The sequence below is a fragment of the Pseudopodoces humilis genome, chromosome 7 (genome assembly GCF_049639895.1).
Source record: "Pseudopodoces humilis isolate 2021_Gansu_Grassland_sample_001 chromosome 7, ASM4963989v1, whole genome shotgun sequence".
Taxonomy (NCBI): Eukaryota; Metazoa; Chordata; class Aves; order Passeriformes; family Paridae; genus Pseudopodoces; species Pseudopodoces humilis.
Window position 1 is genome coordinate 23,053,947 of NC_142206.1, and position 13,136 is coordinate 23,067,082.

Here is a 13,136-nt window from a genome sequence, read left to right on the forward strand (position 1 = left end):
CAGATAATTGTTTAGAAATTCAGGGGGTTTGATCTTTCTGTAGCTCAGGTTTTGCATAGATATATTTCTTGACTCTTTTTCCCTTTGATGTTTCACATCTTATTCATGACAACTCACTCAGCCTTTGTTCCTTGATGACATGTTAACTTCCCTGGTACAAAACTTCCCTCACACATCTGAGGGATGAGAGATGAGACTCTGATCTGAGCCTCACTTCAGTAGTTAGATTCCTCTGTATCGATGCAGCATCCTAAAGGCTGCAGTGGACATTCCCCTTCTCCTCACCCTACCTGGCTTGTCAGACATGTCTCACCCCTCACTTCCAAGCCTCCTGGACCCCCATCAAGAATCAAATCCCAAATCCTTAAGCAGAGTCTGTTCCCTAATAAACTGCTGAGCCCGTGGAAACAGGAAACTGGTCTTTCAGCTCCCCTCATAGAAGGAAAACCTTGAGCTTTGTCTTCTATCAACAAGAGCAAAAGCTGGCCACACCAGGCTGGAGCACTGGCACACCTCTCCCTGTGACCAGCAGTGGCAAGAACATCATACAGAGGAGACTGAGAAATCTGACTAAACAATCCCTTTGCTTCTTGCTTTTTGTTGTCTCAGGAGATTCCAAAGCCTGGAGCAGCATCCTTGTGCTTACCTCTTCTGATGTGAATTTGCCACAAGTAGACTGCTCCAACCATTTGCTGACTTATCTAACAGAGATTTTGTTCAGCCCACAGCTGAACAGATGACATTGTAATCATGGTGCCATGAGGTCTCACCTTGAGTTTGAAGAAGGAACCATATTGTTATGGACTTCTACCACCACTCAAGAGAAGCAGAGGAGTCTGAAGGATGACAAAAAAGATGGACACACTCTTTAGATGCCTTTGATTTCCTCCACAGGATGGGTTCTTCCTAGAAGTGCTAATGAAATCTTACACAGCTAGGTCAGACACCCCAGAGATTTGGAAACCACATGAAAAAGAAAAAGGTTCTGTTATGGGTAGAATACAGTGAGAGAGATTTGGAGTGGAGATTTCAGTCCATTCAGGATATGCAAGCTTGCTGTGTTTCCCACAAGCTGTTCTGAGAATTATACAAAGACTGCTTACAACATGCTGTGGAAGGAAGGTCACACCAAAGTTTCTCTGCAAGACAGTATTTAATAGCATGATCTCTGAGATATTTTCTGCCTGCTTATATAGGAAAATTAAGTTTTCCTGCCAGAAACTGTATTTGATATGAAATGGAACAAATACATAATCATTGTCAGATACCATTTTTTGACAGTAACAGACTGGCAACAGCCTTGTGCTGTTATTGCTAGGTAAACAAAGAAGCTCTCCTCAAACATTGAATATTATCAGTATGCGAGCTTCTACAAGGTGACAGGCCAAAGATTTCAGATTTTTGTGTGTGCACTGATGCATGTACGATACATAATTTATCTGTAGCTGTGGCATGTACTGCCACTGCACGGTTGCTTATTTTTAGCACATTCTGTTCTAAAAAAATTGGGCCATAAATGCATTTCAAAGTCATCTTTTTAACTTGCTTGTTTCAACACCAACACCCAATAATTAAATCACTTATTTTTCTTTAAAGCAGGATAAAATGGGGTCAGGTCCTTTCTCACTGGCCATTCACACTGATACTGTCCAGAACCACATAGCTTTTTTATCTGTCACATCTGCCATTAGAAGAAGACTTGCCAAATAGAAAGATGAAAGCCTGTTTTTGCAATCTAGACTTTAAGGGCAGGTTCAGGCCTGACAACATATTTCACAGTCATCCTATCCACATATTTTCTCTACACACTGATGGAAGGCATGTATAAGAATGGTAAAGGCATATACACGTTTTTCAGCTTCTGGTAACTCAGGCAGCAATACTCTGTCATGACAAAATATAAGGTACCAGTAAACCTTTGGTGCCCATAAATTCTTTGTTCCTGCTGTGAGCTCTTCTGCTGACATTTTGGGCCTTTCTGTTTATTGGCTGTGTAAGAGAGGCTTACTCTGAATGAAGTCTTGCTAGTACAGATCACATGGAGAATTACAAGAGCTTTTGCATTGCCTAGCTGCAGCTCATGCTTTAACAGAAGAAAAAAAAAAAGCCCTTTAATTTAATTGCCAACCACTTGAATAAGCAGGTGGGATTTCCCACCTTTATTTTGACAATTGAAGACACAAATTAAAGTTCCAGAATGCAGAAGGAAAAGCTGACATTCATCTGAATGGAAGATGTTTTCACACTACTTTCCCTGACTCAGCCTACTCCACTCCATCAGGGGCTGGTATCAGAGATACTCTATTTCTCACTGAGGCATTTCACCAGGCAGAAGTGTGAGTTAACAGATGGAAATGGGAAAGAAAGTTGTTCAGGATTTTTTTTTTTTTTCTCTCTCAGGGAAATCCTTTTGACAGTCAGATTTAGCCTGAAGGTGTAAGCTCGTGTTTTCACTTTTATTGACTTGTTATGTGATTCTGTGCTACAGAAATGGAACAGTTTGAACAGAAGGGTGGTCTAAAATAACTTTCCAGATCATAACAAGGTGTTTATATCATCCACTTTGGCCACTGAAATAGTCAGTAACAGAAGACCACATAAGGCTGTCATGTGTTTTGTTTAATAAACAAAATGTAAACAAAACCTTGTGAAAACAGAAGTGAAGGTAAAAGGCTTGTGCTTGCAATGACTGCAAATAACTTTATGCTTTTGTGTGCTATTGCCTCAGGTTGTAAAAGCTTTAAGAAGGAGATTCTGTCTTCCTCCAAATGGTGAAGTGTTCCTCCACCAGATGGTAAAGTATTAACAAATCACTGAAATAATCCTTTGCAGAACTATTAAGACAAAGCAGTTGTTTCTACATATTCATATGCAAAAAGAAAAAAAAAAAAAAGCAGCTCTGTGAGAGGAATGTGGGCTTGGTCCCTCTATCACTCACTGAAACAGATCTATAGATCTAAATCAAGTAAATTAAGTAATTAAGGGAAGAACAAAGAATCAGTTTTTAAAAGGAAGCTATGCAATAATCAAGCTCAACAAAATGAGCTTCAGGGTGTGGTGCTTCATCTGATGTTAATGGATTTAGAAGTCCTGGAAGCTCCAGACTTACAGGAGCACCTGCCAGCCTTGTGTGCAGTCTTTGTCCACATTTTTACCCTCCGGATGATGATAAGGATTTAGCACTGTGGAGGGTCCAGCTAGTTGCATGGATACAGTGAAGGGTTTGTGGTTAACGATGCTATACTGGGACACTACACTGCCCTGAGCTGAAAATCTGTGGAATTCAGGAGATCTATGGGAAAAGTATGGCTGTCTACCTGTTTCAGGAGGCTGCCACGTACCCCCTGTCACCAGCAAGCACTGAAACCTGACTGTTGTACATCTCTTGCATCCCTTGCAGCAACACTGGATGAATACTGCCAGAGGTTGGAAGACTCAGTACTAGAAAGTAGAAAGAAGGGGCTAAAAAAGCAAAAAACAGTCAGGAAGGATAGTGTGCCTTACAGGAGAGTGAGAGAAAAAAAAAACATTGGGGAGGAATAGGAAGGGTCTGTATCATGAGAATTTGGCATTGGTGTGACTGCTGTAGCAGGATGTTACACTATTAGAAAATTAGGAGGATTAGGGGGAGTTCAGGAAAGCCCCACATGAATGAATTAAGGGATGTGAGGCAGTGGATCAGTGTGCCTCAAAGAGGTCAGTCTCTTTATCGATGAAAAGGCTAAAAGGGGTGTCTTGGTCAAAATCCCTAAGGACCCAGTTGTGGAATGAACCTTTGATGATAGAGGTTCTCTCCTGTTGAGAAAACAATGTGTAACCAGGAGCTATTGGCCAGAAGCTGATGCCAGATAAACTCAGAGTGGAAACATTGCAGATTTCCAGCAACGGGCATAATTTCTGCTCCATAAATGAGAGCAATCTCTGAGGGATTGCAGAGGGCCACCCAACATGGGTGGTTTAGAAATCAAGACTAGTGTTGCGCAGATTGTTTTTATGGGACTGTTTTTGTTCACTTGTGGTCTCCACTGCTGTTGAACCACCAGTGTCACCATCGATGTGCTGTCCTGTGTAGTTCCATATGTACATGGGGACCACGTGGGATGTGAAGAGAGTATTATTGTATGAAGCAAGTTTTCAAAAAATCACAATTCCTCTCAGAGCACCAAAGGGCCAGCTGCAATGAGAAAAGCAGCTTTAGAAGGTCACACCATACCACATAGTCCAGCAGAAAAACAATACCTGTGCATTACTGGGTGAATTGCTTTAGTGTGAGCACCTCAGTAATGCAGATTCAAAAGAAAATTCTGGCTCCAGCTCAGGACAGGCCCAGGTGAAAGAAAGAAAAATGTTCCACTGGAAATGCAACTAAAAGGACAGTGTTGCTCGGTAAAGTGGCAGACGAAATGTTAAATGTCAGCCAAATTAGCAGGTGAAGTTAAACACATTAGTAAATGCTTTCCTATATGGGGGAGGGTATCTTGCTGAGAGCAGATAACTCAGATAAATATCCTGCTTCTCCATTGAACTCTGCTAATTTGCTATTGAAAATCCAGGAAAATAGAGCTTGCTTTGTGACTAACTCCTTTCAATGTGAGACTTGGCTCTTGATTGACTGGAGGAGCAGAGCCCATATCTGGGCAGGTAGTTCCACTGCAAGTGCAAGTTTATTTCCACTAGATTTTTTTTTTTTATATAACCACAGGAGATTTGAGAAACTTCAAAGCCTTCCAAAGTGCCAGACACCGGAGTGCAAGCTGTGTATTTGCAATGAGCGGCTGCCTCCTAGAGGCAACAATATTTTTCTTACAGTTTCTGTTTAGAGTTTCTAACATGCCCGAGTTTCAACCTTTTGCAGCACCAATGCTGTGAAGGATACTTTGCAGAGAAAATCTTTGGATCTCGTACTTTTAGTTAAAACTATATCTCCAGCTATGTTAAGTCTGCAAAGCCAGGAAATTAAAGAATTATGGTTGCCTATAAAGCCCTAGATCTATTCACTTTCATGTCAGCTTTGTCTTTAAACCTTTAAGTACAGGATAACACCATTTTATTTGCAAATGAACTGTAAATAGTTTGCTGATAAGACGAACTCTGATAATGAATCAGGGTTATGTATTGAACACATCTGGGTTTTATATGTGCCTCTCTTCGGAGAAGGAGTAGATAATAGTAGATATTATTCCTAATTACTGGCTGATATTACAGTTTAAGCAGCTAGAAATGTGCACCATAATTACATGGGGTTTTTCTCATTTAATTTACACCCAGCCTGGCACTTGTGGCCTGACTTGTGCAAGATATCTGTGCTCATTTCTGTGGCAAAAATTCCATGGAAGTTGTGTTGGAACGTGAGCTGCACCGTGTGGTATTAAACTGAAAAAAAGTAACCTACAACTGTTCTTTAGGAGGTACCACTGTGTGAGAAAGCCCAAGCAGGCAAGCAGTCCTTCTGGACTTGCAGCAGAGCCTGGAGGCTCTGTCTTCCACATCTGGCTCCTCATCCCCCTGCCTCTCAGACTGAAGATATCACTGTCACTGCAGAAAAACTTCCAGAGAAAGATAGGGAAGACCCAACAAAAAAGGCTGGCATATTTTTTCACTGCACTTCAATAATCAAACTGGCAGCAAAATGGCCAAAGCAACATCTGCTTTTGTGTCAGTTAATTCCCATTTTGGAGCACATTGCCTTTCCCTTAAACGTTACATGCAGCTCTTACATTTCCAGTCTAAAATAGGATGTCATTAAATAAAATCAAGTTCATAGATGGATCAGAACAGGTGACTCAAGGTGTGGAACTGGTTCTGTGTAAAGGAATGAAAGAGCAAATTACAGCTCCTCAACCTGGAAAACAGATAGTGCAAGGGAAGAAGGAAGAGGTCTCTAAAGTCCTGAGTGCATGGGAGAAGCTATCTAGGGATCAGCTTCCCAATTCCAGTAATAGTAGTATAAGAAGATTCAAGTAGGACTCATGTTCAAAACAAGGGGAAAGCATTCTATATGTTTACCCTGTTCTTATGTGCTTTTCTAGGCAGCCACTTTTGGCCCATGCCAGAGAGAGGCCACAGGGTCAGAAAGGCCTGTGGTTATTCCAGCAGCCATCACATGCCATAAAAATTGTATTTCTTACATCTTTTAGGTAAAACCCTGAGAATCAGCTTGGGTTTTGGAAACGGTATTTTGCGTCACTGACTCACATATAGTTGCAATTTGTCAGCAGCTGTTGGTCTCTTATTGTTTCCTTCCATGTATCCTTTGAGTCTCCATGAAAGTTTTCATGTATCCCCTCCATCTGTCAAAGAGGCAGAGGCAGGAAGGCACAGTGGACGGACAGGGAACTGATCTGCTCCATGTAGTCACTCACTGTGTTTATTGGGGTCTTTTGCTGGCTACCTCCATCAGTAGAAACTGCAAGTACCTCAGCAGTGGTAATTCTTAATGTCTAATAGTGAATCACTTTTACTCCTTAAAACATCAAGAACAGTACAGGAACATTTTTCCATAAGATGACCTTGTTTGATCCTGTTCCTTGACATAGAAACAAAGAACAAAGAGGAGGAAATAAGTGAAGATAAGAAAGATTCACATCTTCTGGTTCCAAACTCAAGAAATTATATTCTGTTCATGTTCACCTCTAGCCATTCCTTGTGACCCATAAGATATTGTCAGACTTTGGAATATTTTCCATGACACTGCTATTAAACAAATTTCAGCCAGCACTCTGATAAAATGAGCTGGTACACAAGATTGTGAAGCCAGACCTTCCAGTTGAGAGAAAAACACCCTCTACAAGAACAGCATTTTCAGAAAACAGCCTCTAGCTATCAGGACAGATGCCTTTCACTGAGTTTACTGACTGAGTTAAGTGCAAGAATGTCATGGATCTGTCTTACTCCTCTAATGCTGTGATGTTTCTGGCCTCCATACCTTCCTTTGAAATAGTTCAGACAGGGAATTGGTTTTGTTTTTTGCAGAAATATATGCTATGCTTAGTTTTTCAGATTGAGATCACAGTGAGATCTGACCTCATCTTGGTCAAGTTTGATAGGTGATTGCTGCTCAGAATTGATGTCATCCAGTAAGAAATAGAGCAGTAGGTCTTTCCCATTTTATACTACTGCCAGCACCGTTATTGACAGCTTTGCAGTCAGGCCTAATCTAAATGATCTTGAGATAGCCACCACCTTCAGGATTTAGGTACTTCTGTGGTGGAAATCACAGGGGCATTGCCTGTGATTGTCCCAGAGGGCTCTACTTGCTTAGTGCACATCTTCAAAGTCATTGGGGCAAAGCTTTCACCTAACACAAGACTGAAAAATTACATCCAAATTTGAAAGGGGCCCTCCCATGTGTGCTCCTCTCAGTAGCTCTAGGAAATTGTTTCCTTACTTTTCGCAGCTGCCCAAATTACACTTCAGATGACTGTCCTCTTCTCAATGGGCTCACTGACTTGAAGCCCTGTGTCCCCAGCTGTTCCCTACCTGCTGTCAAAACTCCAGAGGAAATAATCTTTGAGCTGCAAATCTGCAAAGCGGGTCAGAGGCCCTTCCCTGGGTGCAGTAGGAGGAAACCTGACACAGTAATGATGAAGAGTAAAACCCTTAGTGCAAATTCCCTTACTTAGTTGTTTCCACTCTGGTTTCCAGAGTCTCTTCTTCACTGCTGTGCTTACACTGGCCAGCTCACTCTGTTATTTTTTCCTGAACACAACTGTGACTTTCAAAACTCAGTTGTATCCTCCCTCTGCTTTTGTAAACCTTTCCCTCCTCTTTTTCCTCTTATCTGTTCATTTTATAGGTCTTTCCCTCACCATGCGAGAATCCAGTAACTTTCGAGAGGATAGATGATTCTTTTTTCTCTGTGCCTTAGACCACTTAGTGTTTTCCTGATCCATTCCCACTGTCATATTTCATAAATAGATCACAAATCCCATACCAACATTTGGCTGATCTGTTTTCTTAAAATGTGAAATCTCAGGCTGACACCGATGTCTTTTCCCAAGAGACTTCAAATGGGCTTGGGCCTAATATGGTCATTAAAACTCCAAATTATCCCATGCATCCAGCATCTTCTCTCACACCACTGTGCATTAAAATCCCTCATCACTCAAGCCCGTACATCGTGGGTGTCCCCAGCATGGCATACACATATCACATCAGCAGCAGTTTGCACTTTCTTTGTTACTGCCAGGCTCTTCTTGTCTGTACAGCCTAACTCCTCTGAAGTACCAGTTCCTCTGAAGGTGTTTCATGGCATTGTCAGACAAAAATATGTGATAAAGTTTAAATCGTGCTGAAGCTGTGCTGTAGAAGCTTTAGAAGAGAAAGAGGTTTTGTTCCAATAAAGTTTAAATTTTGCATTTCACCTAAATTGTGACAAAATACATGAATCTTGTGTCAAAATTTCTGTTCAAAGTTGTGACACAGTTGGTACCAGACAGTAGGAGGGAAAGGTCATCCCTTGTCTGTGGAACAGGGACAATTGTGTAATCTTCAGCGGTTGCATGGCAGGTGTGTAGGAGAGATGGCTGCCTACAACATCTTACCCAATCTGGCTTTCTCTGCACAGATCAGGAAATGATGGGGGCATGGAAACCACACTATGATTCATACCTTACTTTTTTTTTTTATAACAACCGTATAGATGGTCCAAACATGCTGAAAATCTAGGTGACTTTGTTCCAGACACAGTGGAATGAACAGTGCTTACTGGGTCATACTAATGGTCCTGTAAGGAAGCTCCCAAACCCACTATGTGTCATGTCACAGCCAGAGAAAAGACAAGGCACAAGACCTCAGTCCCTGCCAAATGTGGTGCCACATACAAACACATTGCAATTTAGGAAATACTGCTTAATGAAAGGCTTCTTTAAATCACCCTAGGATAACCATGTACTGCAGTAACCATACACTAGAGTATGGAAAAAAAAATATCTTTGTCTCCTAACAGCTTATAATTTGGGACAAGTGTCTCCAGTGACAGCAAACAGCATCACCATTCATTTTAGTCTGTGAGTGCTTTAATCAAGTACACCCACGAGCAGAGACACATGTGATCCTGCTCCTGTGAGGACCAGTACGTCAGCAAGTCTGCTGCCCACTTAGTTTAATGATTGGGAAAAAAAAATGAGAGTTTTTCTGGTTTCTTGGGTAAAGAGGTTGACTTGACCATTTGATAGATTTATTTTTCTATTTGCATTTTACTGTTCTTTTCAGTTATGTCATCACACAAACCAGCACCTTAGTCCTTGTTCTTTCGACAGATCTGAAGATATCAGAATTGCAATGGTCCGAGGCTATAGCCATAATTCATCTAATGGCAGGCCACAGACTGCCTCTATGGCCCTCATAAATTCTTGGAGAGACGAGCTCTACATTCTCTTCTCCTTTTTATGATGGTCCAAAACGAGTATCACATGGGTCTCTCTCTCTCTTCAAGATCAGAAGAGATTATCAGAATAAAGAAAGTAATAAATACTCCACCCTTCTTTCATTTGCAGAGACTAAGCACTTTGAATATTTCACATCATTCACTACTTCAATTTCCTACAAAAAAGAATTTAAAGGAGGAATACAAATGTACACGCAGAACCTGTTTATGACATTCTTATTAGAGATAGAAGGCAAATATATGTGCAAAGGATAGAAGCAGACCTCTAAGTAGAAGATTTCTCAGAGTGCCTTGACTTGTTGCTGAACTCATACTGCATCATGTGCAGATTTGCAACAGAACTATCCCTGGAAAAAAATAGAGCTACAGTTCAAATCTTCCAGTAAAAATAAATGGTTTTCCTGCATACAAACCTGTGAACTGAGAGCCAAATCTGAGTTCACTGAGGAGAATTTAAACTATTAGCAAAGATGAATATAAAGCCAAAAGGCTGGACTTGAAGGCCCTAACATTCAAGTTTGGTCCTGTATGTTTCTATCAGCTAGTTGGATAAATCTAAAATAAATTATATATGAAAACATAGGCTTTTCTCTTTAGCAGAAGATCTCAAGGCAGCCTCTCTAATTTATTTCAACTGCACTTACTCTGAAGAGAAAGATGTGTTCAGTGAGCACAGAGGGAACCCTGGTAAGGACTTCAGAAATTGTAATTGTAGGTAATGTGTCAATGTGCCATTAATGTGTTCAGTAACTAATGGGATAGTCGCTGCAGATGAGTGGAAAAGAAAGGCCCCTGTGGAAGCTTTTTCTTTAATGTAATCACAGCTGTAACCCAAGGTTAATGTAGCCACAGCTCCCTCGGGAAGCATCATGGATAGATAATTCATGGGTTGGGTAGCAGCCATCCTCTGTTCTCTGTTAGGTCCACTCTTCCCCAAAAGGATGGTGAAAGCAACAGACTGGCACCCTCATGCTCCAGGATCCCTCCAGACCCTACAGAAAAAAATCCTGAAATTCATGGTGACCCAAATAAAATCAGTAGTGGAAGGTGGAGACAGGTGGAGACATAAAAATACGTGTTCAGCTCCTCCTGCTGCAAAATAAGGAAAGAAAAATATTTCCTTTCTAGGTGGAATTGCTGGAAGGGTGAATCCATGATGGGCTTTTTTTTTTTGTATGTGCTTTTAACAGGAGCTCTAGCACAGCACAAAGAAAGAGGCAGGAATGGGTATCCCTCAGAAACTGAGAGAGGATTAAGGGTGGTTTTCCTGGTAAATGGTTAAAGTCACAATGGTAGATTTTAGGACCTGAATTATTTCCTTGTAACTAACCAACTAGTAACTAACTAGTTTGTAAGAACTAAACCACAGCAATGAGTGAAGGTAGGATGGTTAGCTGGGGCCGAGGCTGTGCTGTGCAAACCACCCCAGTGCCTGACAACACAAAGCAGGAAAGCCTTTGGCCTCCCACCCTTCCTCTCCATCCCTCTGCAGCTCTGCTGCTGCTGCTGCAGCATCCCTTGCATCAAACCTGCTTGTCCAGTCGCTGTCCCTGCTATCCCCAGCTCTGCTGCTGTCCCACCTGGGGGGTGGCAGACCCTGCTGGTCTAGTGTGCACCCTCAGCCCCCAGGCCAGACCATGCCCTCAGTGTGTCTGTCCGAGGCTCACCAGGCTTTGGTTATGTGCTCACACAGACACCGAGCAAAGCACACTGCTGGCTGTCCTGCATGCCCGGGAACCCAGGCTGCACTGATACCGATTTTGTGGTCAAAGCTTCATAGATCATTGGGCACTTCTTTGTATTGCATTTGGCAAATGTTCTCTTTGGCAAGAGACTCCTGGAACATGCAAGTGGATTCTTTGTTTTAATAACTTTGAAGTTTATGATCAGGTTTCCAATGTTAATATTTAGCCACTGGTATCTGCCTGGATGGCAGCTTGCTTATAACAAGACAGGGGCTATGAGAGCTGAGCTTTATCTTTTCTTAAAGTACTTTTCTGTGGATCCAGATAAAATCAGAAGTAGTAGAGTGTCCAAACTCACCTGCTCACAAGACGAGAAGAGCTACAAATTATCTTTCTAGAAGAGGAAGCAAGTCCATAAGCTAACCTGGTGAATGGGTGCAATTCACATTGTGCAGGGAACTGGCATTAGAAAAGAACAGTAAGAGCGGAACAGCCTTCTGGAGTCTCCCACTGAAATATTAAAAAATCCTGCTTAGAGGACAGTTGGGAAGCAAATATGTGAATAAAAGGAACGGTATTGAGACAGGTACTGAGACAAGCAGCACAGTCAGAGAGCACAGCCTTTCTGATGAGGGACAAAGGAAAAGGAAGGCAGTGAGGTAGCATTTGAGTGAGGGACAATGCCTAACCAGTAATGGGCCCTTTATCAGGCAGATCTGTGTAGGGTAGAGAAAGAGACATGCTTTCTACTTCCAGCACACACAGGTAGCTCCCATGTGCTCACCTGAGAGGCAGACATGAGGCATTTCCTCTGCCTGCCTTAGTTAAATTGCTGAGCAAGCACTCACAAGGGTGAGTGGCATGGTTACTGTAAGCAAAAGCTTCCCTGTAGGCAAAAGGACACTTCTGCTCACAGGAGATAAACCAAGCAGGGGAGCTGGCTGGCATTTCATAATCTGTCACAAGGAGATCTCCCCAGCTGAGGCAGCACTGGGTGTCTCCCTTCAGAGGGCACAGAGACCAAAAATGACCCCAGGCACTGCTCAAACAGCTTGCACCTTACCCCATCACATGGATTCCTTTGCAATCAGCATAACATTTCTCTGCAGGCTGGAAACACAGTGTAAACCCTTTGATCCATCCTTTCTTCACCTAAGGGCAGCAGACAAATCAGATGGCTTCTCCTGATAAAAGAAAGGAATTTGTTGTTTTTTTCAAAGCAATCAGAAGTTCATTACTAGAATTGTCCAAATTAAAGTTCCAGTTTCATCACTTCCAATCTCCTTCCCTCAACCCAAATAGCCATTGGATCACACATCATTACAAATACTAGTTTAATCGCTACATGATGCTTTGCTAAATTTGGCCTTGAAATCTGATTTTGAAATTAAAATCAATATGTTTCTAACTTTTAATTTAGAAGTTCCAACATTTTTATTATTTCAGCTTGTTTCTTTACTATTTTTTTTTCTAACTCCATATTTTGCTTTTGTGAAGAACACATCAGAAAAAACCAGCTTTTTCCTTCATTGTCCTTCTTCTGACTACAGACTAAAGCTCAAAGTTTCTAGGTTTGGCTCTTTGAATGGAAAAGTGATTAACCAATAGGAAGCCAATATTCATCATTTTAGGTCTGAGTTCTTTCAATAAACAGTCAGGGCTAGGAATGCAGCTGGAGCTAGTCTAGATTAATATCATGGAGGATGTGCCACTGTTCTGCTAAAGAACCTGAGAATCATGTGGATTCATTGCTCCAGATGGTGTTAGCAATGACATGGAAACCCCCCAAAAATGGAAAGCAAAACAGAAAGTGCAACAGGAACACAAACAACTCCAGGTCTTCTCTGGGAGATAGGATCCAAAGCAGAAATGTAGAGAGGGACATGAAGGACAAGTAAATCTGTGAATACAAGTATGCTCATGGGCACTGGGAAACAGCTTCTAACTCCACTTTGGCTTGTCTAGATCTGTCTTTTATAACACACATAAGTCTTCAATATAGGGACTTGAAGTCTATGCTGGTTACTTGTGAAACCCTCAGGAGGTGCCAGCGCTTCAATAAT